Here is a 27,729-nt window from a genome sequence, read left to right as displayed (position 1 = left end):
GCAGTTTGACAGCCAGATGGGAAACATGCTGTCATATCTGCATTAAAAACAAAATAAAGTGGGCGCTGTATGATTAGTTAGCAGCTAGCACACCGTGAACATACAACCAACTACCCAGGGCCCTCTCCTCCTCCCCAAACCACCTTGGGGGCCCTCTCCTCCTCCAAACAGCCACCCAGGGGCCTTCTACTGCTCCCACAGACACCCAGGGGTCCTCTCCTGCTCCCACAGCCACCCAGGGGTCCTCTCCTTCCTCCACCAACCATCCTGGGGCTCCTCACCCCCTTTCCTCAGTAGACACCACAAAATATGTGACCAGGTTCCAGAGTGACTAGTCAGGGGCGTGGTTACCTTCATGTTCCTGGGCCAGGGTGCAGATCTCCTCCCGTGAGAAGGTGTATTGTGCACTCAGCCATTGTCCCTGGATCAGAGCAAGCAGGATCCCCATCACCACCACCAGCGCGGTGGACCTCAGCCCAGGATTCGCAACAGCCAATCACAGCAGAGAGAGCTGACAGACCGGGCAGCTACTTCCTACTGATGCATGGACACGCCCACTGCCTGACTCATTGTCCTCCCCACGGCCCCCTCACCTGGCTCTCCCGCTCTACCCGGCTCTCCTCCGGCCATCCTCCACTGTCACACCTCTGGCTGGGAACGCTGTGGCCACCCTAAAGACTTCCGGGACCAATGGCTTTGCTTTCCTCTCCAGAGCGTCATGCTCCACAAATCTGGCCGCCTCTGCCGCCACCACTCTCAACGAGTGTAGCACCACCCTTTAGCTCTGGCCCTCCATGTCCAGGCCAACATGTGCGCACAGTGTGGCTCCTCACGGCCATTAAAATGAATGAGACAAGGGGGAGGAGTCGCGGGGACGTCAGTGCACAGCGCGATTCAGCTGATCTCTGCATCGGAGCAGAATCGAGCAAGGTTGAATCATGATGCATCGATTATATTCAAGACCCCTACCTGGCATCTGGGCTTTTGTCAGCCCATTCACTGCTCACACGCTCCAAGCTGAGCAGGTCTCAGAGGCAATCCCCATCCTAAAAGGGGCTGGGCTGAGCTGTGTAGGTGATTGGATGGGATCAGGTGTGTCCCTTGTCCAGGGGGCGGATGGCTCGGTCTCAGCCATGCAGTGCAGGTCAACGCCGTCAGGGTGATCGGTGATTGGGCTGGAGGGGGAGGCAGCATCGCCACCAAGGACTACAAGGGGAATGCCCCAAGGACAAATCTGCTGTTCCACACACCCCGTGCGCCCCCAGCTATGTATCCCGGGCTCTGCCGGGTAGAGGAAAGAGGTCTGCTCTCCTCCCCTTCCTGATGCTAAACTAGAATCGACGTGCATGACGTCATTTCAGGGTCTCTATTGACACAGTTTCCCTGGCCATTAAGGCCAGGAAAGTATGTAATGCAGTGCGATCTGCATTGCATTACATTCAGTGGAGCACAGGGGAGATATCCAGGGTCTTTTAGACCCTGGATGTCTCATTAAAGAGAACCTGTCAAAAAAAGAAAGAAAAAAAAAAAAAAAAAAAAAAAAAACCCCACACACGGAACTTTGTCACCTATGTGATGGGGGAAAAAAAAAAAAAAAAAAAAACTAAAAAACATTGTCTCTCCCCCCCCAATGTAAAAATATTTCCACCCCAAAACGTTTTAGGGCACCTTCACCTGAAAACTTTGATTGCGATACACTTTACATATCGCAGCGCACATAAGAATGAGAGCTATATTTCTAGCTCCTAACTTTTTTTAGCTGGCTCCTAGATTCAAAGCAAAAAATTTGTTAAGCCCTGTCTTATATGTAAACAGCCACTTTGAATGTTGAATCTGGTTATTGTTGAATCCTAGTGGCCCAGGTCCACTTTAAATACTTATAAATTCCCTATACCTGGAGAATATGCTGCTACTGTGCACTTGCCAAAAAAAAAAAATATATATATATATATATATATATATATATATATATATATATATATATATATATATATATATATATATATATATATAGATAAAAAAAAAAAAAAAATGTGATCTTCTGAACTGCATGAAACAGGAAGATTTAGCTAACCTGAACTATTTTCATGGCTTTCAAAGATTATGCGATTGAATACCCAGGATGTCATCAGCACTGGAGGAAACTTGGAACAGTATTTTCTCCAGAACATTTTGAATGTTTTGAGCTTCCTGTGTATGCTAAGACACAACTGAAGATCAATGCAAGTACTTCTAAACACATGAATTATCATACTGCTACCAGCTTAAATCCTTAGAAGAGAGAGTTGATGCAATTTCATCCTTTCCTGAAGAAGATCCAGGACTGCTGGTATATAGTGCAAATATAGCCTAATATTACAGAGCCATTTAATATAAACTGCAAACAGCTGTTTTAGGCTTTTTGGTCATCATCACGGTAGTGTACAGAAATTTTTGCTTTTATGGAGTAGGGCTAGGGACCCAACAAGACAGTCTACAGGTTATGGTTATACGGCCTTCTGATTTAAGCATGCATTACTGTTCTGAGCACAGATTAAAGCAAGGGCATTATAATTAGAACTCATTCCTACCATAACCTGTACAGTTATAAAGTCCCATCTTTTCTTGAATAAAAACTTGGTTCTCCCTCTGTACATTCTTGGACAGAAGCAAGCAAAGCCATCAGCTAATTGTGGTCCAGGAAGAACAAACCTTACATTGTATGAACTGATGTGCAAATTCCCAAACATCAACAAATTATTTTTATCCTATAATAAAGGGAGCTTTGTGCACAGAAACCCAAAAAGCCAGCAGACAGTTAGGTGAGGACATCAATGGGTGTATGGGACTTTCAGAAGTGTTATATATACACACACACATGCATATGATCTTGTTAAAAATAGACCCAATTTGAAAAAAAATACACTCACATCTAAGCCATAATGATTACAATTAAAACAGAACTGTACAAGTTGATTATGAAATAATGAATGAACGATGCCCTGCACGGCTGCTGACATGGCTGACATCTTTCCTTGAGTTACTTCCGGGTACGCCAGCTACGGTGCTGTGATTGGCCGGAGCCACGATGACGTAATTCCCACGTATGCGCACAGGTGCCACCAGTCACAGCATGGGCCCTGAAGAAACGGCATGAGCGGGCCGTTCCTTCAGTGTGCATGCACCGATGACGTATGCAACAGCGTATATGGTAAAAATCTCCGAAACGGTGCAAGTTTAGGAGAAATTTACAGTACCTACAGGTAAGCCATACTATAGGCTTACCTGTAGGTACAACTAAAGAGGAAGACTTTACTTACTCTTTAAGCTTCGACAAAAAGCCTTGGTTCACATTGGTCCGATTTGGCAAGGGATTTGACATGTCATAAGGCATGCCAAATCGGCTGCTATTGCCGACAATGGCACCGCCCGAAGCGGTGCGGCACCACACCAATTCCCAAAAGTACCACTTTTGGCGACTTCGGACAACGATTTGTATAGACATCTGTGCAGGAACCCTCACAGATGTCTGTCAAATCGCCCCTGAAGTCAGACTGCATTGCATTTAGCTGAACTCACACGATTTATATTCCGCAGAAATGTGATCCTGGGCTCAAACCTGAAAGAGGATTGGTTTCTCTGCAGAGCTGCACCAGATCTTGTAGTTTTAGTAAATCAACCCCAATTTGTCTTGATATCAACCTCTTGCACTAACTGTACAGCAGAGCTCAGACTGGGAGCAGGAAAAGAAGCACTAGGAACCAAATCTGGTGCAATTTTGTAGTGCAATATTGTGCTTATTTTTTTTTTTAATGCGTGTTACTACTGCGACTCATCTGTTGTCAGCCACCAAGGGTGAGTCATTGGTTGTTAAGGTGCCAGCAGCCTAACAATGATGAGTCATCCTTTCCATCAACAGGGGATTCCTCAACATGCGATCAATTATGACATCATGGGGCGGGGTCTCCATGGGCCAGCATGTGCCATAACCCCCCACCACTCCCATGATGGCAAAGAATGGGGTTTTCAAGGGTTAGCATGGGGGCAGGATTACTCTGTGCCACATCCGCGGGGGTAGAGCAGCGATGTCATTCGGCGAGTGTCAAACAACTGGAGTGGTACATTTTTGGCGTGATTTTTAAATTTTCGTACAAGTTGGCAGTGGCGTTCATATTGATTTATGACGTTTTTTTTGTTTTTTTGAATAAAAAGGGACATAAACGGTATTGTTTTTTTAATTACTTTAAAAAAAATGTTTTTTAATAAAAGGGCCTGATATGGGCTGGAGACCTGCACAGCATTTTTCATGTGGGCTCTTTGTTTACATTCTGCCGACAGCAGGGATGACTTATCGCTGTTGGAATGCTGATGGGTGGCAGCTCATTAACAGATAACTCATCCCTGCTCCTGGCAGGTGCCTCCTCCAATCAACCAGCACAAAATCACACACAAAAACGCATGTGGATGATTTTCCATTAAAGTCTAGGGACCACAAAATCACACTGCATCGCACCAAAGTAGCACAGAAGCGCTGCATTGATGTGAACTGCCACCATTGGAAGCAATGTCTTTTCCACTTTCATGCGATTCAGTGCAGCCCAAGTTGCACCTGAAATCACATCAGTGTGAACTAAGCCTAACTGTATTGCTAAACTACAGTGTAAAAAAGTAAGGCAGCGAGCCTGGCTGTTCTGTCTGGCAGAAGAGACGAAAGATCTCTGGTGCCGCACATCCACAGAGTCCTATGGTGGTTTGAGAGACACAACCTCAGCCTGGGCTCCAGCCAGGCCACACCCCCGTGTTTCACTACGCCCCCTGGAGCTTAATCATGTTCTGTCTGGCAGCTAAAAACAGGTCCTATATGTATTTCAACTAGGCATTTAGCCATTTGCCTTGGGTTCCCCTTTAACCACTTCAATACCGGCGTATAGTAATATGAGGGCCACAGATGGGATCTCCCATCCTGGGTGGCCGTCATATGACGTTCTGGGCTTCCCGGCCGTCAAGGGGGCGCACGCGCGCCCAGCGGCCGTGATGGCCGCCGGGCACCCGCGATTGCCCGTTAACCGAGCAGGACCGTGGATCTGTGTGTGTAAACACACAGATCCACGTTCTGTCAGTTGAGAGGAGACCGATCTGTGTTCCCAGTACAGAGGAACACTGATCGGTCTCCTCCCCTTGTGAGTCCCCACCCCCTACAGTTAGAATCATTCCCCTAGGAAACACATTTAACCCCTCGTGTCCCCCTAGTGGTTAACCCCTTCCCTGCCTGTCACATTTATACAGTAATCAATGCAATTTTATAGCATTGATCGCTGTATAAATGTGAATGGCCCCAAAAATGTGTCAAAAGTGTCCAATGTGTCCACCATAATGTCGCAGTCATGAAAAAAAAAAAAAAAAAAAAAAACCACACACACACACAACGCAAATCGCCGCTATTACTAGTAAAAAAATAAACACATTTTTTTAAAAAATGACATAAATCTATCCCGTATTTTATAGACGCTATAACTTTTGCGCAAACCAATCAATATACGCTTATTGCGATTTTTTTTTTACCAAAAATATGTAGAAGAATACGTATTGGCCTAAACTGAGGAAAACATTTTTTTTTTTTAAATTGGGATATTTATTATAGCAAAAAGTAAAAAATATTGTGCCTTTTTCAAAATTGTCACTCTTGTTTATAGTGCAAAAAATAAAAACCACAGGAGGTGATCAAATACCACCAAAAGAAAGCTCTATTTGTGGGGAAAAAAGGACGTCAATTTTGTTTGGGTACAACGTCGCACGACCGCGCAATTGTCGTTTAAAGTACGACAGCGCTGAAAACTAAAAATTGGACTGGGAAGGAAGGGGGTGAAAATGCCCTGTATTGAACCGGTTAAAGAAAAAATATTAAAAGGCATTTTTTTTTTTTTAAATGCAGTTATGACACCAATCCAGACTATAATATTACCCCTCCAAAAAAAAAAAAAAAAAAAAAAAAGCACTGGAAGCTAGAGTAGGGGGTGCTTAGGCACTTTATAGGAAAGCACATGAAGGGCAAGTGTGACGAAAAGCAGACAGATGGTGCAGGATGCTAGTAAAGCATATTTGTAGTCAGAGTCTTCACTTAGAAATGCGATACCCTAACTACCAAGGCCTGAGGTGTGCCTTGGCCTGGCTGGTCATTACGCCTGAAAAAGAGGGCAAAAAGATACAAAAGTAGGTGTAATAAGAACCTAGATGAAAAGGTAGGTAACAAGTTGTCTAATAGGGTAGCGCACGTCTTGATGGCTACAGTGATGGATCCGGCATGTATCAGCTATAACAGGATGAACACCAATGTCCAATGAATTGATAAGAAGGGAGCCCCCGTTGAAACCTGCAACTGCCCAGAACCCAAAAAAATATCCTGTGAATGATTCGGATTGGGCCCGATTCCCGAGAAACCCAGACATGGGAACAAACTACTTGTAGCGAGAGGATACATGGGGGGGGGGGGGGGGGGGAGGGAGCAAGGGCTGACCCGAGGACCCCTTGCGAAATAACAGCAGAGGAGACAGAATGCTTCAATGGACACCATGACATTCCCACCAACCCCCAGTATGTCTATACTTGGTATTGGTAAGTTAGAGAGGGTGAGCCGCAAAAATGGATACCTGACAGGAGTTGCAGGGGTCTGAATTGCTGGATACCTGATGGATGTGTTTGATAGTGTTGGCGAATAAGGCCAATGCGCTGTGGCAATATGCACCGTTGAACATGGAGAACCATACCAGACGCCCAGACACTGGACCCACACTAAATGAATCGGGACGTGCATTTACCTGTAACCTGACAACCGATTCCGAGTTCTGAATAGAGGAAGGAGGGCCAGACTCTATCCCTTGGAATAAGTCTCATGGCATGATTCCGCATACCCAAGTGACTGTGAGCACCCCTTCTTGGAACAGGCTGGGGATCAGAAAAAGATGACTGGTCTGACGTACCAGAGCAGTTCTCCAGGCAACATCCTAATCAAGAGATAAGAGCTGAGAGTGGAACCCAGAATCACGATGACGTTTGCCCAAACCTACCACTTATGGACCCGTCAAGGGGACACGGCTCAGCACACACCTTGAGAGAGACTAAAAAACTCTGGGTGGTGACCAGGGCCTATATGCAACAGGACATCAACTGAATGAAATTAATCCCTGACCCCCCTGCAGGTACCCAAGACCCAATGGAGTGCTTGGCAAGGTTATAAAGCAAGGACTGCTTCTGACCCAAGGGTAAGCCCAATGGTGAAATGACATCTGCACCAATTTATCTTGCCCTACCAACGGGCAGATCTGATGAAAGTGAGTGCAAGCATGTTGATATCGGTGTGGATGCCAATACAACCCATCGCCAGACCACAGACGAGTACCGGGTACCACGGACGATGAAAAAAAGTTTCCACAGGAAAGAGCAGCCAAAAAAGTAACAAACGATATAGGAGACTTGCCACTGGGCAGCCTGGTGGCCCGGCCTCCTACCTTCAGAACGAAGGTAAAGAAACCAGACCAAGCACCCCTGGAAATTGCCGCTTCCAGTAACTGATTGGTAATGAAAGCATGACTGTCTGCTGAAGCCAAGATACTTCAAACAAAGAATCTAACGATATAGTGATGAGGCCCGTGTGCAGGCCTGGAAATACCTCCAGCAAGGCTGTCTGAGGACTGGGGATGGGAGACTCCAACACTGCCCCTGACAAGGAACATGCTTGGCTCAGATACACTGAAACCAGAAAGCCTGAAAGAACGGACCAAGGGGATGCTGACCTAGCCTGCAGAAAAGTAAGAGGAGCAAGAGCTGGGGGAACGCTGACACCCTGCCTCTGACCGCGAGAGTTTCGATCACCTTCATCCTGACTTGCAACCGTACCAGGTTGTGGAGAGCATACTTAGCCCACATGAACCTGCATTCAAGAATAATGCCTAGAACATGTACCCTGCTGGTAGATGAGAGTAGCTGGGACAAAATTGGCAACAAACCGAAGCGTACCGCCGTCCCCTGTGCCAAAACATTTAGCCGAGTACTGAAGTATGGACTGACTCCTTAATGACGGGGTGCTACCCTGCTCTAAACCCCCACGTGGTTGAAGGGATGAACGCAAACCAGTCGTTTCAAAACGTGCGGCAAGCCCAACCTAAGGAAACACAAACTAGAGAAAATGACGACAACCAGACATGAGAACAACAAAGCCCCTCTGTGCTTACCAAAGTATGAGAATCTGAGCAGAAATGACAAGACCACCCCGTGTGATTGAACCTGATGACGGCCCCCCACCCTAGTGTAAGTAGTAAGTGAGCCCAAGTAACCTGCAGTGCAGATACAGGTAATTTAACTGAACACTCAGGGCTAGTGTACCCACAGACTGTGGTGGGTAGTCGTACAGATGTAATGAATGAGCGTGCATCGTATGACGTATGGTATACGGGCAAGAAGATTGTGGTCAACAATCATTTAAAAACGAAACCTCAGCCTGTATGGATCTGTAGACGTAACAGACCTCGAGATGTAAGCACACTAGCTAACTAACCCAGATTACAAACATGAATGAAAGTATGATGAGACATGGCAACCAAAGATGAAAACAGCTACCGGATTATATGCCGTGACTGCGTGGCACAACCCGCTAATGACAGAACCCCTGAGACTGAAACGCTGGGGCAGAAATGCGGAGACTGAAACGCTGGGGCAGAAATGCGGAGACTGAAACGCTGGGGCAGAAATGCGGAGACTGAAACGCTGGGGCAGAAATGCGGAGACTGAAACGCTGGGGCAGAAATGCGGAGACTGAAACGCTGGGGCAGAAATGCGGAGACTGAAACGCTGGGGCAGAAATGCGGAGACTGAAACGCTGGGGCAGAAATGCGGAGACTGAAACGCTGGGGCAGAAATGCGGAGACTGAAACGCTGGGGCAGAAATGCGGAGACTGAAACGCTGGGGCAGAAATGCGGAGACTGAAACGCTGGGGCAGAAATGCGGAGACTGAAACGCTGGGGCAGAAATGCGGAGACTGAAACGCTGGGGCAGAAATGCGGAGACTGAAACGCTGGGGCAGAAATGCGGAGACTGAAACGCTGGGGCAGAAATGCGGAGACTGAAACGCTGGGGCAGAAATGCGGAGACTGAAACGCTGGGGCAGAAATGCGGAGACTGAAACGCTGGGGCAGAAATGCGGAGACTGAAACGCTGGGGCAGAAATGCGGAGACTGAAACGCTGGGGCAGAAATGCGGAGACTGAAACGCTGGGGCAGAAATGCGGAGACTGAAACGCTGGGGCAGAAATGCGGAGACTGAAACGCTGGGGCAGAAATGCGGAGACTGAAACGCTGGGGCAGAAATGCGGAGACTGAAACGCTGGGGCAGAAATGCGGAGACTGAAACGCTGGGGCAGAAATGCGGAGACTGAAACGCTGGGGCAGAAATGCGGAGACTGAAACGCTGGGGCAGAAATGCGGAGACTGAAACGCTGGGGCAGAAATGCGGAGACTGAAACGCTGGGGCAGAAATGCGGAGACTGAAACGCTGGGGCAGAAATGCGGAGACTGAAACGCTGGGGCAGAAATGCGGAGACTGAAACGCTGGGGCAGAAATGCGGAGACTGAAACGCTGGGGCAGAAATGCGGAGACTGAAACGCTGGGGCAGAAATGCGGAGACTGAAACGCTGGGGCAGAAATGCGGAGACTGAAACGCTGGGGCAGAAATGCGGAGACTGAAACGCTGGGGCAGAAATGCGGAGACTGAAACGCTGGGGCAGAAATGCGGAGACTGAAACGCTGGGGCAGAAATGCGGAGACTGAAACGCTGGGGCAGAAATGCGGAGACTGAAACGCTGGGGCAGAAATGCGGAGACTGAAACGCTGGGGCAGAAATGCGGAGACTGAAACGCTGGGGCAGAAATGCGGAGACTGAAACGCTGGGGCAGAAATGCGGAGACTGAAACGCTGGGGCAGAAATGCGGAGACTGAAACGCTGGGGCAGAAATGCGGAGACTGAAACGCTGGGGCAGAAATGCGGAGACTGAAACGCTGGGGCAGAAATGCGGAGACTGAAACGCTGGGGCAGAAATGCGGAGACTGAAACGCTGGGGCAGAAATGCGGAGACTGAAACGCTGGGGCAGAAATGCGGAGACTGAAACGCTGGGGCAGAAATGCGGAGACTGAAACGCTGGGGCAGAAATGCGGAGACTGAAACGCTGGGGCAGAAATGCGGAGACTGAAACGCTGGGGCAGAAATGCGGAGACTGAAACGCTGGGGCAGAAATGCGGAGACTGAAACGCTGGGGCAGAAATGCGGAGACTGAAACGCTGGGGCAGAAATGCGGAGACTGAAACGCTGGGGCAGAAATGCGGAGACTGAAACGCTGGGGCAGAAATGCGGAGACTGAAACGCTGGGGCAGAAATGCGGAGACTGAAACGCTGGGGCAGAAATGCGGAGACTGAAACGCTGGGGCAGAAATGCGGAGACTGAAACGCTGGGGCAGAAATGCGGAGACTGAAACGCTGGGGCAGAAATGCGGAGACTGAAACGCTGGGGCAGAAATGCGGAGACTGAAACGCTGGGGCAGAAATGCGGAGACTGAAACGCTGGGGCAGAAATGCGGAGACTGAAACGCTGGGGCAGAAATGCGGAGACTGAAACGCTGGGGCAGAAATGCGGAGACTGAAACGCTGGGGCAGAAATGCGGAGACTGAAACGCTGGGGCAGAAATGCGGAGACTGAAACGCTGGGGCAGAAATGCGGAGACTGAAACGCTGGGGCAGAAATGCGGAGACTGAAACGCTGGGGCAGAAATGCGGAGACTGAAACGCTGGGGCAGAAATGCAGAGACTGAAACGCTGGGGCAGAAATGCAGAGACTGAAACGCTGGGGCAGAAATGCGGAGACTGAAACGCTGGGGCAGAAATGCGGAGACTGAAACGCTGGGGCAGAAATGCGGAGACTGAAACGCTGGGGCAGAAATGCGGAGACTGAAACGCTGGGGCAGAAATGCGGAGACTGAAACGCTGGGGCAGAAATGCGGAGACTGAAACGCTGGGGCAGAAATGCGGAGACTGAAACGCTGGGGCAGAAATGCGGAGACTGAAACGCTGGGGCAGAAATGCGGAGACTGAAACGCTGGGGCAGAAATGCGGAGACTGAAACGCTGGGGCAGAAATGCGGAGACTGAAACGCTGGGGCAGAAATGCGGAGACTGAAACGCTGGGGCAGAAATGCGGAGACTGAAACGCTGGGGCAGAAATGCGGAGACTGAAACGCTGGGGCAGAAATGCGGAGACTGAAACGCTGGGGCAGAAATGCGGAGACTGAAACGCTGGGGCAGAAATGCGGAGACTGAAACGCTGGGGCAGAAATGCGGAGACTGAAACGCTGGGGCAGAAATGCGGAGACTGAAACGCTGGGGCAGAAATGCGGAGACTGAAACGCTGGGGCAGAAATGCGGAGACTGAAACGCTGGGGCAGAAATGCGGAGACTGAAACGCTGGGGCAGAAATGCGGAGACTGAAACGCTGGGGCAGAAATGCGGAGACTGAAACGCTGGGGCAGAAATGCGGAGACTGAAACGCTGGGGCAGAAATGCGGAGACTGAAACGCTGGGGCAGAAATGCGGAGACTGAAACGCTGGGGCAGAAATGCGGAGACTGAAACGCTGGGGCAGAAATGCGGAGACTGAAACGCTGGGGCAGAAATGCGGAGACTGAAACGCTGGGGCAGAAATGCGGAGACTGAAACGCTGGGGCAGAAATGCGGAGACTGAAACGCTGGGGCAGAAATGCGGAGACTGAAACGCTGGGGCAGAAATGCGGAGACTGAAACGCTGGGGCAGAAATGCGGAGACTGAAACGCTGGGGCAGAAATGCGGAGACTGAAACGCTGGGGCAGAAATGCGGAGACTGAAACGCTGGGGCAGAAATGCGGAGACTGAAACGCTGGGGCAGAAATGCGGAGACTGAAACGCGGGGGCAGAAATGCGGAGACTGAAACGCGGGGGCAGAAATGCGGAGACTGAAACGCGGGGGCAGAAATGCGGAGACTGAAACGCGGGGGCAGAAATGCGGAGACTGAAACGCGGGGGCAGAAATGCGGAGACTGAAACGCTGGGGCAGAAATGCGGAGACTGAAACGCTGGGGCAGAAATGCGGAGACTGAAACGCTGGGGCAGAAATGCGGAGACTGAAACGCTGGGGCAGAAATGCGGAGACTGAAACGCTGGGGCAGAAATGCGGAGACTGAAACGCTGGGGCAGAAATGCGGAGACTGAAACGCTGGGGCAGAAATGCGGAGACTGAAACGCTGGGGCAGAAATGCGGAGACTGAAACGCTGGGGCAGAAATGCGGAGACTGAAACGCTGGGGCAGAAATGCGGAGACTGAAACGCTGGGGCAGAAATGCGGAGACTGAAACGCTGGGGCAGAAATGCGGAGACTGAAACGCTGGGGCAGAAATGCGGAGACTGAAACGCTGGGGCAGAAATGCGGAGACTGAAACGCTGGGGCAGAAATGCGGAGACTGAAACGCTGGGGCAGAAATGCGGAGACTGAAACGCTGGGGCAGAAATGCGGAGACTGAAACGCTGGGGCAGAAATGCGGAGACTGAAACGCTGGGGCAGAAATGCGGAGACTGAAACGCTGGGGCAGAAATGCGGAGACTGAAACGCTGGGGCAGAAATGCGGAGACTGAAACGCTGGGGCAGAAATGCGGAGACTGAAACGCTGGGGCAGAAATGCGGAGACTGAAACGCTGGGGCAGAAATGCGGAGACTGAAACGCTGGGGCAGAAATGCGGAGACTGAAACGCTGGGGCAGAAATGCGGAGACTGAAACGCTGGGGCAGAAATGCGGAGACTGAAACGCTGGGGCAGAAATGCGGAGACTGAAACGCTGGGGCAGAAATGCGGAGACTGAAACGCTGGGGCAGAAATGCGGAGACTGAAACGCTGGGGCAGAAATGCGGAGACTGAAACGCTGGGGCAGAAATGCGGAGACTGAAACGCTGAGGCAGAAATGCGGAGACTGAAACGCTGGGGCAGAACACTGGGGCAGAAATGCAGAGACTGAAACACTATGACTGAAACGCTATGGCAGAAACGCTGAGACTGAAAACGCTGCTGAGACAGGATGCTACAACAATCGCATGTTATGCAAGAAATGACTGTGACAGTGTGTCATTGCTGTGATCAACTGCAGTGGAATTTGTTGAAGTGACTGTGAAAAAGTTTTTTAAATAAATTTTTTGAAAATACACATCTGCACTATGGAGTTTCTCCCGCTTTGTTCCCACTGAGGTGTTTGGCTTATATTATGGATAAATCAAAGATTTAAATCATTCTGGATTCTCTCACGATTCTCGCGGCGTAACATCATCGTTCACATTTAAACAAAAAAAAATTGGGCTAACTTTACTGTTTCGTGTTATTTTTTTATTCATTGAAGTGTATTTTTTCCCCAAAAAATTGCATTTGAAAGACCGCTGGGCAAATACAGTGTGACATAAAATATTGCAGCAATTGCCATTTTATTCCCTAGGGTCTCTGCTAAAATATATATAATGTGTGGGGGTTCCAAGTAATTTTCTAGAAAAAAATATTTATTTTAACTTAAAGTGGAGGGCCACCCTGAAAAAAAAAAAAAAAAAAAAAAAAAATTAAAAAAAAAACAAAAAAAAAACAAAAAACATTTGAAAAAAAAAAAAAAAATGTAAACTTACCTAAACCCTTGTTGCTAGGCAGTCTTCCTAATCTGCCTCTTCCTATTCCGCGGCGTGTTCTTCTCCTCGGTGAGCGGCCCCGTTGTCTTCTGGGAACTGTGTGTGTTCCCAGAACACCTTGGGGCCATTCACAGAGCTGAGCGCCGCTCGCGCGTGCGCAGTAGGAAACTGGCAGTGAAGCCGCAAGGCTCCACTGCCTGTTTCCCTTACCTAGGATGGCAGTGCCGGGAGTCGGGACCCAAGAGCAGAGGGACGGGTGTGCCTCGGGCGGCCGACATCGTGGGCACCAAGGACAGGCAAGTACTTATTTAAAGTCAGCAGCTACAGTGTTTGTAGCTGCTGACATTTAAATTTTTTTTTTTCAGGCCGGAATCCCGCTTTAAGAATGAAGTGTCAGAAAAAGATTTAGACTTTAAGTGGTTAAACTTCCTGCATTTACAGGTTGTTGAAAACTTGGCAGACTGCCCATTATTTCTTTACACAGAAGTTCTATCCCTTTGATCTAAGAAGGTAGCTTAGTTACAATGTTTCAAGTTAAAAGACTTGGCAAAATGCCCGATGCTTTCTTTTGACAGCTGAGTGAGTGAGTGAGCAGATAAAAGTCTCTCCACTTGTTTATATGAAAAAATCTGCAACCTCTGCAGGAGAGATGTCAGGGGAGGTGAATCGAGATCACGATTTTTTTAACGATTAATTGTGCAGCTCCAGCGGGCGGCCCCCTCAAAGCTGGATGGAGCCCTGGGCAACGTGGGTGGGTGGACGGACGCCCCCTCCCCACCCCCGGCGAGAGCACCCGGAGAAGCAGGCGGGCGGCCCCCTCAATGCCGGATAGAGCTCTGGGCAACGTGGGTGGGAGGATGGACAGGCAGCCCCTCCCCCGGCGTAAACACCGAGAGAAGTGGGCGGCCCCCTCGATGCTGGATTGTAGCCTGGGATGAATGGGTGGACGGCGGTACGGTCCCCCCGATGGTGCCCGGCATGAGCACCGGGAGAGGACCCGCCACAACTGCTGATGACCGCCGCTCTGCAGGGAAGCCGGAAGTGACGTGCGTTGCCCTGAATGCACGCCGACGCAGGATCAGGCAGAGGAGGAGGGATATGTACCCCTCAGACTCCTCCCACAAATACAGGCTAGCGTTCGGCCAGCCTTCTAACCTAAAGGAAAATTACATTTTGTTGCAGCTTACCACCAATCCTTAGATGTGGCAGCTGCATTAGTTCCTTTATTTAGGCATTTTTACCTTTATTTTCACCTGATGGACCTGCCAAGTAAGGGTGACAACACTTACTCATTATACTGTCCTATTAGGCGTGTGTGTGATTCATAGTTCACATTAGATAAGAAAGCGGATAACATTGCTTGATATCTCAATTTATTGCACAGGTTACAAAGACACTGGAATACATATTTGCTTTTGGATTTAGATGTTTGCCTTTATGTCTGCTTTATTTGACAGTTGGCATAGGAGTCAATAAATACAAAACAAGGACTCCAGAGTTACAGTACGTCATTGTTGTATTCCCTGTCTATTTCAATAGTTCCACAGGCTCGATGGTCATAAATTGGTCCCAATTGGCCAATTACCTACTGCTTACAACCAATCAAATGGACGGAGAGCAGCTGGAATAATAAAAGATGAATTGCGTTTGGTTGTTTGTTACATTGGGCATTTGCTTGTAAACCGGTCTGTACATTTAACTGTAGCTGTGGAATCAGTCATTTGTTTACAGTTTTGGAAGCAGGATGGCCAAAGCAGGTAATACACCTGGCCAAGTCACTCAACACCAACATTATCTTCAAACATTTACGATGTATCACTATTTACAGACACTCACATAAAGACAATATCATAAGCTTTGACAGTTAGACCCCCTTTCAGAGGGGCTGTCCGATCAGGTCCACCTGTCAGTTTTCCAGGCCGGACCTGATCGGACCCTCCAGTCACCCCTTTGGAGTAGCGGATGTCAGCGGATACATGTCCGCTGACATCTGCCGTTATCTGATCCTGTCCACAAAATCAAGATGGATGGTGGTCCTATTTTCTATCCGTCTGGCGGATCGGATTAAATGAAAAACGGACAGGCGGTCTGTTTTCATCCGATCGCCCCATAGAGGAGAGCGGGACTGGGTATGTCTCAGCTCTGCTCAGTAAGAGGTGACGGACAGGTCATCCCCCTGCAAACAGAGTCCGGCAAATGGAAAGAGGCCTAGTGGCTCATGCACACAGCCTACAAAACATGCTTTAAACACTCATATTGCCCAACACACAACAAATGCACCACAAGAGAATCAACATTCTCTTCCATATGGCTCGTTCACACCTGCCGTGCATTGGGAAAAATAATACACGTGAATAAACAAACAAAAAAAAAAAAAAAACATGTAGTACTAGTTAGGCCTCATGCATACTGGACGTTATAAAAACGCCATTAGCTGAAGAGGGATGTGGCTTCCTTTTCTTGGAGGTATAGGTCTCCTTCCATGAACGTATACAGTGATTACCAGGCGCATCCCCCAGTGATTGGGGTTTATGAGCTGACCCCAAGCTTGGAAATGCAATATGTAGTTGCTCTGTCCTTTAATGTACAATGAGCTATGTCTGGTAAATGCATTATTTAGAGTCTTGAATAAGTTCTGACAGTACAATCTATACAGACTGTGAAGATTCTTATTTGGAAGAAGGCCCTTTTTATATGTTCTTTTATGTCTAAAAATGTTTGGACTTTTTACTCATTCAGTACATATTTTATATTGTGGAAGATACGCATTCTTAATCTTAACTTTTGTATTCTTTCTTGTGAAATACTTTAATAAAATTATTGAAACAGAAAAACACCAGTAGCATTAGCTGTAGAAAGCTGTACCTGTAGAATGAGTTTAGCAGCATTTTTGCAGCAGCGTTTAGCTTTTTATTAGCAAAACTATACCTGAAGCCAAAAACAGCAGCTGTAAAAACGTCCAGTGTGCATAAGGCATTATATTGCTTTGGGAAAAGCATGTTATTACCCATCACAGAAAGGTCCTCAGTACCCCCCTTCAATGGTCCGATGTCCCTCGCTGGCATCCTCCACCTGGCTTCTTCCAGGTGCAGTGCTGCAGCTGTTCTCATTGGCCAGCGCAGGATGACATCACTCGGGAGCACAGTCCTCCTGGCACACATGACAAGTAAACTACAATTCCCAGTGTCATCTGCTTCGCCTCTGTTTACACAACGGAGGATCTTTCTCTCCATGCAGTTTCCCCAGTATAATGTAATTGTGGAAGGGGTAAGAATACCAGGGTAAAAACTGCGGTCTTAGTAAAGGGTTGATGTGACCTGGGTAATGAAAGAAGATCTGGGCCACATTAATCATTACAAATTTAGGAAGGCAGCCATTGTGGATTGTAAGTGGAAAGAAGACAAGTAAATAGCGTAGTCGTAGGCTACTTTGGGGAGCAATAAAAAAAATAAAAAATAAAAAATTAGCCTTCAGACAAACTTTAAAGCGTAAGTAAAAAGGTAAAAGGTTTATGTATCAGAATGCATTCTTTACATTAATAGTGAAGTATGGGATTTTTTTATTATCCCATATTCATACTTACCTAGGTGGATGCAGCATCCGTCCAATGCTGCATCTGTCCCCCACCGCCTCTTCACTGAGAACTGAGCCACCGAACACCACCGATGGCTCTGTTCTCTCACCTCCTCGAGCAGAGAGCTGCTGCCTGTCAGTCAGCAGCTCTCCTGCTCTGCTCCTCCATGTTCATTGGAGCGCTGAGCTGTGGAGAGGCTGGCTGAGACTGAGATCAGTCCAGGGACCTGGCGCATCCAGCTTTCTGAAGTCGGGATGACATGCTGCCTCGACTGATCCTGGTGACATCAGCAGAGAGAGTGGACTTCAGATCGCTGTCTGCTGAAAACATAGGAGAAGCCCAGCCGAATGAGCCCAGGCTGGACTTCTCCTTTAAGGTAAAAAACACCTTTCTGTAGCAGCTCTCCCAGCACCCCCTCCTAAACATGTACATGAGTCCAGTCTCCATCCAGCGCTGTGCCCTTCTGCTGCATTCTTCTCTCCTCTTTCTGGTCTCACTAGAGGCTCCGATGGCAGCAGGTTGTCAGTCAAAATCAGTGAGGAGAGAACAGTGGGCGGGATCAAGCCATATTGTGTGCGTCTATGGATACACATAGCCCGGCTTGAGAGCACGCCTGCATGTCTGCCCCCATAGCAAGTTGCTTGCTATGGGGGCAGACTCAGAAGAGGAGGAGCTAAGATCCCTGGCAGGGGAATCATTGCACAAAGCAGGCAAGTATACCACGTTTGTTATTTTTTTAATTATCTTTATAAATGCTTTAACCGCTCATTCAAACCATGTGCACTAGAAAAAAATGCAGGTCTTTCCAAGGGCACATAAAAAGCAAAACTGTTTTCGATGTGCCTCATGCGCACCAAAATGCTGTCGTGAGTTGCAGAGCAGAACTGTGTGGAATGCAGCTTGGGCGCATTTTTCTGCACACAAAGCAATGTGAAACCTGCAGAAACATAAGAGGACCTTGCTTTTCAGTGCAGGGTCTGCTTTAGCATACGACAAAAACAGAGCACCTAACTATCCAAAATATGAAAAGTTTTGGCTGAAGTTGTACTTCAGAGGACACCTGTACTAAGAAATAGGTAGGCTTCCACTACTCACCTTCAGTAAATACTAATTGTCACACTGTCACTGGACTGAGTCACTGACATGAAACACATATGTTGCAAATGAAACTAGACTGAAGCTGAATTGCCTGGTATTCAAAAGATCTAGGAAGTACAGCTGTGTGTACATATCAAAATCGGGCCGGTTGAGCAGGCAACGGATGAATTTCTATATGTTTGTTCCCCTGTCTGTTCAACAGAAGCTAATCCTTAGACTGTCTTTTGTCAAAAGGGGCGTCCCCGCTGTCAGAATACAATAACACAGGGGGGGGGGGGGGGGGGTAACCCTGCATTGCACATTGCTTGCCATTGGATTTTTAAGACAGCCGGGTAGTTAACATTATCAGGAGGAGAGGACAGAAATGGCAGCCTACATATTTTTCTTTGGTATAGGCTTCCTTTAAGGCCTCATGCACACGAGACGCTGTTAAACGTGCGTTCAGAGGCAGTTGGACACTTTTTTCAACTGCCCCTGAATGCATTCAATGTTATACTATGTGTCCATGTGCACAGTCTCGTTTTTTTGGTGTTTTTAGGCAGTTGTGTTTAACCTCATTTTTCCACAACCAAAAAAATGGGTTCAGACGCAAAAGTTTTCCACTTTTTAGACGCCAAACGCAGCTAAACGCCGGTACCGCGTTTGCGTTTATAAGTGTTTTTAAAGGAACCCTATTTTTTGGACCAGAAAACACAGAAATATGATGGTAAACTGCAGCAGAGAATGACATTTTGCGACCAGACTTTGGGGCCCCTTGGTGCTAGGAACCCCAAATTTGGTGTGCAAACACAGTGGAACTAGCACTACAACATATCCAAATTTGGGGTTCCTCGCACCAAGTGGCCCCTAGATACGGGGCCCCAAAGTCGGATCGCAAAACGTCAAGCACTTTTCTGCAGCAGAGAATGACGTTTTGCGACCCGACTTTAGGGCCCCGCATCTCGGGGCCACTTAATGCTAGGAACCCCAGCTTTTGATATGTTGTAGTGTTAGCACACCAAATTTGGGGTTCCTAGCACAAAGTGGCCCTGAGATACGGGCCCCAGAGTTGGGTCGCAAAAATGTCATTCTCTGCTCTGCAGACGCTTCTAGACGCAAACACGGTAAAACGCCGCTAAACGCGGCATGCAAATGCGGCAAAACGGGCGGTTTTCGCTTTTAAAAACATGAGTTCAGCAGAGTTTGCACCGGCGTTTCGTGTGCATGAAGCCTAAGAAGCATCTAAAGTCAAACTTTTTCTTTAGCTGTGGATAGAGTGAGCAGTAAGAACCCCTGTCAGGTTTTTATTGCAGTCTGCGGCCCCACTATGGAGATTCAGTGTCACCGCAAATAAAAGTCTGGGAAATCAAACATTTTGAGCTGTCACTGGAAAAGAAAAAAAGCGGAAAGATCTTTTCAATGGAGACACGTGATCCTGAGATAACAGTCTAAGTGGGGATCCCCCTCACTTTGGAGACCGGTTATGTCTACAGGACATGAAGTGAAGAGAAATTACCTTTCCATACTTTGAAAATGGAAAAGGATTTGCTTGCATCTTCTTATAGCTCATGCACACTGCAGCTTAGGAAAAAAAAAAAAAAAACAAGTCTCGGTTCACCCTAATGTGATGCGGGAAACGCACAAGAGTCGCTGCATTTCCCCACATCGCACTCTAAGCATTCGCATGGCGTCCATGCGATCTGCTACGGGTGTCAATGTTCTCTTAACAACACCTGAAACGGATCGCAAAACGCAGTGCGATTGCCAAAATTCAGGTGTGGAGGGAAAAAAAGGTTTCTGTGCCATTTTGGTGCGGATGCGATTTCAGCCAAACTATATGGCTGAAATCGCACCGCACAGACCTCGCATGTGATGTGCACAGGAATGTGGTGCGAATCCAGCCTTACAGACGCATCTTTTCCGCGCATTTTAATTGCGCGTTTTTACACACATTTGAGCTTTGAGGATAATCAGGTATTTTTTCACAAACACTCCCCTTGACTCATTTTTCACTCCCAAATGACCACAATGCATTGCAAAATTAGTTCCAGTCGCCATTTTCATTGAAAGAGAGCATTTTTTACTGCAATCATCACGGACGAGGCAGGCGCCAGCGGTAAAGCGGTGCCATTTTTAGCGGTGCTATTTTTAACCCCCGCTAGCGGCCCAAAAAGGGTTAAAACCTTTTGTTTTCAATGGGCAGGGGCGCTTTAGGAGCGGTGAATACACCGCTCCTATAGCGCTGCAAAGATGCGGCTTGCAGGACTTTTCTGACCGTCCTGCAAGCGCACAGGCTTTCACACTGGACAGATTAGGCTCTTTACAGGCCCTATGTTTAGCGCTGTAGCACCTCAGTGTGAAAGTAGCCTTAGGGTCCCTGTAACTTGCTGTTCCAATACTGTGCTGCAACGCTGATCTGCCAATATTCAACAGATTCACCTTTAGACCGAATGCCCTGCCAGGTACAAATAGTGGATGACAACGACATTGTACACCTGCAAAAATCAATCCACTATCTTAGTAGATGATTGCAAAACAACCCCCAACAAAAGGCGTGACTGTTGGTCACCGGGTCACATTACAACTTTTTTAAACCACAGAGAGTGCTGCTGAAGCGACAAGCAGCTGATCACATTGCAGTGAAATGGGGCAGAACATTTTGCATGTTGTGAATTAAAAGAAGAAATTTAGATGATCACAAATTTTATCTGAGCCCTGGTTAACACTGGAGCGTTTTGAGATGCAATTTGACATGTCAAATCAGCGGCAGTTGCCGCCAATGGCATCATCCTAATCGGTGCAACACCGCATTTGCAGCGCTATACCGACTTCAAAAGTTAATTTCTGTACTACTTTTTGTGATTTCGGGCTGGGAAACCTGCAGATGTCTCTGAAATTGCGGCCAAAATCGGGACTGACATGCGGGAGTGAAATCGTGCGAGTTCAGCACGGCTTCATTCCCGCAGCTCAGTGTTTACCTGGGCTGAAGGACCAATTTACCTACTTGAGCTCCGGAAGGTTTTTACCCCCTTCGTGACCAGACCATTTTTTGCTATGCAGCATTGTGCTACTGTAACTGACAATTGCGCAATCATGCAATACTGTACCAAAAAATAAATTTATATAATTTCCCCCCACAGAAATAAAGCTTCATTTTGGTGATATTTAATAAAAAACCCAGGGGTGATCAAACGAAAAAGACTGACCATTTTGAGATCTATATATACACACACATTTTGAGATCTATATATATACACACACACACACACTTTTTTTTTTTAAATCAAATCTCTTAATAAATTTTGGCCAAAATGTTTTGTGCTAAGGCTTTGGTAAAAAAAAAAAAAATCCCAATAAGTGTATATTGATTGGTTTGTGTAAAAGTTATAGAGACTACAAACTATGGGATATATATGGGAAATTATTTTTTTTTTTTTTTTTATACTACTAATGGCGGCAATCAGCTACTTATAACGGCACTGCAATAGCGCGGCGAACAATCTGACACGGACATTATTACAGTGATCAGTGCTAATATGGACATAAAGGGGTTAGCATCTAGGGCGATCAAGGGGATAAATGCATGCTTAACAAGTGTTTGCATGTACTGCTTTTACTGGGGATCTAGTTTGCTTAGCAGTGCATGAAAAAAGGAGACGGCGCGCTTGTAAGACGTTAAAAAGACCCTGCAAGCAGCATCTTTGGAGCGGTGTATACACCGCTCCTGCCCATTGAAATCAATGGGGCAGCGCGGCTATACCGCCGGCATAGCGCTGCTGCAGCAGCGCTTTGCGGTGGTTTTAACCCTCTCTCGGCCGTTAGTGTGTGGGGGGGGGTAAAAGCGCCCCGCTAGCGGCCGAATAGGGCTGTGAAATTGACGGTAAAGAGCCTCTAAAGATAGCGGCGCTTTACCACCGACGCACCCACTGCCCCAGTGTGAAAGGGGCCTTACAGAGCTGTGTTTGGTGGAGCTCAGAGGCAATCCCCGGGTGCTGGCGTCCAATCACTGGCTGATCACTGGCGAATCATAGCACAGCCGAGTGCCCGCCTCCCTACCCGGGGAAAAAAAAAAACTGCAGAATATATCTATCTATATCTATCAAGGTGATAAAGGTGAACCCTGTATCTGTTTGTAACAGCTCTGTAAGGACTATTTAGATGGGCATCTGCCTACAGAGAAACTTGCTCCATGCACACCTCATGTGAGCAATTGTGGCAAGTTTTTTTTTTTTACATTGTATAAATCAATGGCTGATGCTGCTTCTGTTAACAGTTATGCCCCGTACACACGGTCAGATTTTCAGACGGAAAATGTGTGATAGGACCTTGTTGATGTGTGGGCTCCATCACACATTTTCCATCGGATTTTCCGACATACAAAGTTTGAGAGCAGGCTATAAAATTTTCCGACGATCGTGTGTACACAAATCCGATGCACAAAGTGCCACGCATGCTCAGAATAAATAAAGAGATGAAAGCTATTGGCTACTGCCCCGTTTATAGTCCTGACGTACGTGTTTTACGTCACCGCGTTCAGAATGATTGGATTTCCCGACAATTTTGTGTGATCGTGTGTATGCAAGACAAGTTTGAGCCAACATCCGTCGGAAAAAATCCTAGGATTTTGTTGTCGGAATGTCCGATCAATGTCCGACTGTGTGTACGGGGCATTACATGCAATTAGGGGTGATGACCAGCCCTGGCTACATACAGATTGTGTGCAGGACGTGTTTCTGGTTGCATAAAAACTGGCCACCACTAATGGTCCAGTCTGTGTGCAACCATAGCTTTCAGCAGCACTCTGCAACCTCTTGCAATTGAATGTACAGCAGAGATCAAAAAGGGGGAGGGAAGCAGCACAAGAAGCCAATCAGATGTGCTGTAGTACAAGGCGCATGCTGATAGAAGGAGGGAGCAAAACAACAGAAAGACAAACTCATCACTGCTTCTTTTTAGACATACAAATCATTTGGCATGTAAAACACCTTGCATATATGAGGCTTAAAGTGGTGGTAAAGGCAGAAGTTTTTTTTTATCTTTATGCATTAATATAAAAAACATTCAGTGTGCAATAACCCTTCTCAGCCCCGCTAATACTTACCCGAATCCCATCTTGATCCACCGATATTGCACGAAAGACTACTGAGACACCACTGGCGTAAATCAAACTCAGTGAGCCAATGAGGAGAGAGGGGCAGGGCCTAGCCACCGCTCTGTCTCTGAATGGACACACGGAGCTTTGGATCGGCTCTGGTGCCCCCATAGTAAGCAGCTTGCTGTGGGGGCATTCAGCAGGAGGGAGGGGCCAGGAGCACTGAAGAGGGACCCGAGAAGAGGAGGATCTGGGCTGCTCTGTGCAAATCCACTGCACCAGTATAACAGATTTGTTATTTTGAAAACAAAAAACAAAAAAAAAAAAAAAAAAAACACTAGACTTTAGTAATCACTTTAATTGAATAAATAAATACACATATACACACACATATATATATATATATATATATATATATATATATATATATATATATATATATATATATATATATATATATATATATATATATATATATATATATATATATATATATACACACATACACACACACACAAAATTTCCCCCAGCCACACATACCATGTGAATGGAGAAATCCTTCCCGCTGTGGTATTGTATTTTGACAGCAGGAAGCCTTGCCCGCTGGCAGAATAAAACGATCTATGTTGCCGACTATAGGCAGCGGCACTAATCATTTAGTAAAAACCTGGCAGTCTGGATGAAGACAAAACAATCAATAGATTGACTTGTGTACAACCAGCTAGCCAATAAATGGATCGAAATTCGACTGGTCCCTGCTGAACCGGGTAAATTTAGACCTATGTATGGCTGGCTTTACTGTGCTAAATATAGAAGCTGCAAGTTTAATTTCCCTAGGAATATCCAGGCACCACTAACCTGGCTTTCTACTTCTTGTGACACACTTTAACAGAATATAGGTATACTTAAAAAAAATAAATAAATAAAGTTCAGCAACATTTTATATGAAACACTGCCTAGGGAAAGCGGAGTTAAGGAAACAAATGATGGCAATGCACACCTCAACAACAAACACTTTTACAGGTACTTTCATTTGTCAAATCATAAATCTGCTTTAAAAAAAGAAAAAAAAAAAAGAAAAGAAAAGAAAAAGTTCACAACCTTATTGTTTCATCCTTATAAGGTGCTCAGGGATGACCAGGTTCTCCCTTCTCGCAAAGCCAGTGGTAATTGCCAGCGACATGACAGGAGTGAAACTTTGCTGACTGCTTTCATGATGTAAGCGCACCTGATCACGCCCCAGACAGGGAGAGGCGTTCTGTCCCAACTCAAAACAGGCTTGAGCCTGCTCAACAGAAAAAATACAACACAAACACTGCTATTTGGGACTAAATTTAACATTTTTGTATGTCATTAAAAAACAGCTTTAGGCTCCATGCACACTGCAAAAAAAAAGCCAGTTCCCTTCAGGCGCAATTAGCGTTTTTTTCTGCCCAAACACTCCAATCACAAATGCAAACCAGAAGGGATTTAAACGCTGAGCTTAAAATGTGCCTCTAAACGTCCCAATGTACATGGACACAGGATATCAATGAGCTGCTTCTACAGGAAAAAGACACAAAACTCCTGTAGATGCAACAATTTTTGAAGCCAGTGTGCAAAGACCCCTAGAAATATCCTAAAAATTATTTAACTATGAGCAGTATAAAAATAGAAGGAAAAAAAGTTCTTCCATAGTTCCTACTGGTAGTGTCATCTTCATCTCTAAATAAGACTCAACATTCAGGGAGGACTAATACACAAATTACAGATCTTTAAGGGTCCATGCACACTGGACTGAAAGTGTTTGTTAAAGTGGAGTTCCACCCACTTTTACAACTCTTCAGCATCCCTCACTAAACTGTGCACTGTAAACGAATTGGATATTTTTTTTCTCAGCACCTACTGTATATCTGCTGTATTCATTTTTCACTTCCTCCTCCCTGGCCGCGGCCCATCGCACCATTTCCTGTTTGCAATGCCTTCTGGGAAGGGGCGGCAACTTCCTCTGAAACTGCCGTTGCTATGGAAACCTGACCTGAAACCTTTTACACTGCTTGTGCTGCACTGAGCATGTGCGAGATCTGCAAGGATGAGATCCAGGAAGAAATACAGTCTGCCTTCAGATGCCCACACTTAAGATGGCCACGGCCTGCTGTAAGTTTATAAAATAACAAACTACTGCTATAAACTAACAAAACAGACCTTAGTTTACAGACTAACTTTACTAGAATACATTAAGCTGGTGTATTATAGGGGTATTTTTATTTAAAAAGTATAATTGCCGGAACACCACACAGTGCTTGTGCTGTGTAATTTGGCCCCTTCTAACACCTAAAAAAACCTGTTTGAACCTGCCTGACTATGCCCTCCCCTCTGTAAACTGACCACGGTTTATAATGGCTGCTGAGCCCCGACACCGTGGTCAGTTTACGTCTGCAGCTCTGCCCATATGCTGGTGTCAGTGCCAGCCCCCTCCTGCTGCTCTCATAACTACTATAAAATACTCTCATCTCCTCTGTAACTTAAAAGGTGTCCCTGTGTTCTATAAAAAAAAATATGCCGATCTGTAGCTATATCAGATCGGCTCCCGGTGCTCACGTGACTTCTCGATGCTCTCTCTCGGGTTTTTGTTTTTTGATAGTGTACAGAGGGATTAGAACCCGTCAGTTTTTAATGCTGTCTGTGCCCCCATTGGGGAGACTTCCCCCTCTCTATTTGTCCTGGTTAGAATTATCATTGAAAGTAAAAGAAAATCTCCAAATTTCTGGTTGTCCCCAGAAAAGTATTAGAGGGGAAATCTTCCAATGGGGACACTAGTTATGGTGACCTGGGGGTCCTCAAGGAATTCCCTTAATTTTCAGGGATTTCCTCTAACTTCCTGACAGGGGTATACCCTTGCTTACTCTATCCAAAATTGAAATAAATAAAAAGTTTTGCCTATAGGTCTATTTTAAAAGGTAAAAAACCTTGCACTGTCTGAACCCTGTCCCCACCCCCTTCCAACACTTATTTATGCAGAACTGTGTCCAGCTGCTAGTCTTTTCTTTCCTTCTCTTGGTCTTGCAGGCTTTGCTAATAGCAAAAGGAGCCAATGGCTCCTGCTGCTGTCAATCGAATCCAGAGAAGATCAAGCGGGGGGGGGGGGGCGGGGCAGAGCCACGATGTCTGTCTCTATGGACACATACAGCCCAGCTTGGGAGCAAGTGGCTTGCTATGCGGGCGGACACAGAAGAGGAGCAGCCCTGGGCACCAATGGAGGACCCCAGAAGAGGAGGTCCAGGGCTGCTCTGTGCAATACCATTGCACAGAACAGGCAAGTATAAGCCTGTTTGGGTAGATTCTGTTGTCATTATGATTTAAAAAGAGTAAACACAGTTGATTGATAATAAATGGCTTCAGCCAAACACTAACCATAAGTGAAAAGTTTGTATCATTAATATTCTCTGAAAAATGGCCAAGAAATCATAAATTCTGTCAGGGTATGTCAACTTATGAGCACAAGTGTGTGTGTGTGTGTGTGTGTGTGTTATACATTTTTTTTTTAAACTGTAATTTTCGGTTTTCGTCCAAGTGCGTCCTGCATTTTCAGTACCAAAATTTCCATTTGGTGCACACCTCTATATAAAAGAAAAAAACAAAAACAAAAAAAAAAAAAAACCACCTGCAGAAAAGGCTTCACTTCATCTTAAAATAAAACAAGGAACCTGAATGCTAAGGGCAACGGCTCCAAATGTATGGATCCAGATTCCATAAATAAATAACAATGGTAAATCTGTACTTGAGGACATGGATGTGAACCAGATTAACACAAAACTTCTTTTATGCAGATGGAATATAGGAACTAGCTTCTATGTACAAATGGCTTGTTGAACTTTCACATATATTTAACAAGAGAAAAAAAAAAAAAAAAAAAAAAACACAACAGATTGTCACAAGAAAGGAAACAGCTGCAAACAGACAACAAAAGTAACGACTCAAACTAAAACAAAAAAAAAAGTTATAGTGAACCTCCGTGCCTATGTTTAAAAATGTTCCAATTCCCCTTCCTGCTACCTAAACTGTGAAAAAAAAGATGGGTATACTTACCTTTTTTCAGTGCTCTCTGGTCATGTGATCCCCTTCGTCAGTCAATGGCAGCAGGGGAGTGGAAGGAGAGCTTCAGAATGGCTGTGAATTCTGAGAGCCTTTACGTTACACATAGGCTCCCATATCCCAGGCGCTGTTGAAACTCAATCTTCTCCCCTGCAGCTGCCGCTGACTGGACACAGAGGAGACGCAGCTGCCAATCACATGAC

General features: G+C 46.5%; 1 protein-coding gene across 2 annotated transcripts in view; it reads right to left on the bottom strand.

Annotated features, from left to right (window-relative positions):
- The window catches only part of ITCH (itchy E3 ubiquitin protein ligase), a 141,848-nt gene that overhangs the window by 103,970 nt on the left and 10,149 nt on the right, over positions 1–27,729 (bottom strand). The window contains exon 1 of one of the 2 annotated variants that reach the window (XM_073606368.1): positions 24,554–25,124. The exons of the other annotated variant lie outside the window; for it this stretch is intronic. The gene's annotated coding sequence lies outside the window, so the exon portion shown is untranslated. Of the gene's footprint in view, positions 1–24,553; positions 25,125–27,729 lie in introns of those variants that run through there. 2 annotated transcript variants of the gene reach the window in all.

Source organism: Aquarana catesbeiana, linkage group LG12, assembly GCF_042186555.1.
Source record: "Aquarana catesbeiana isolate 2022-GZ linkage group LG12, ASM4218655v1, whole genome shotgun sequence".
Classification (NCBI taxonomy): Eukaryota; Metazoa; Chordata; class Amphibia; order Anura; family Ranidae; genus Aquarana; species Aquarana catesbeiana.
The sequence above is the reverse complement of the archived record's forward strand: the minus strand, read 5'-3'. Positions and strand labels throughout refer to the sequence as shown.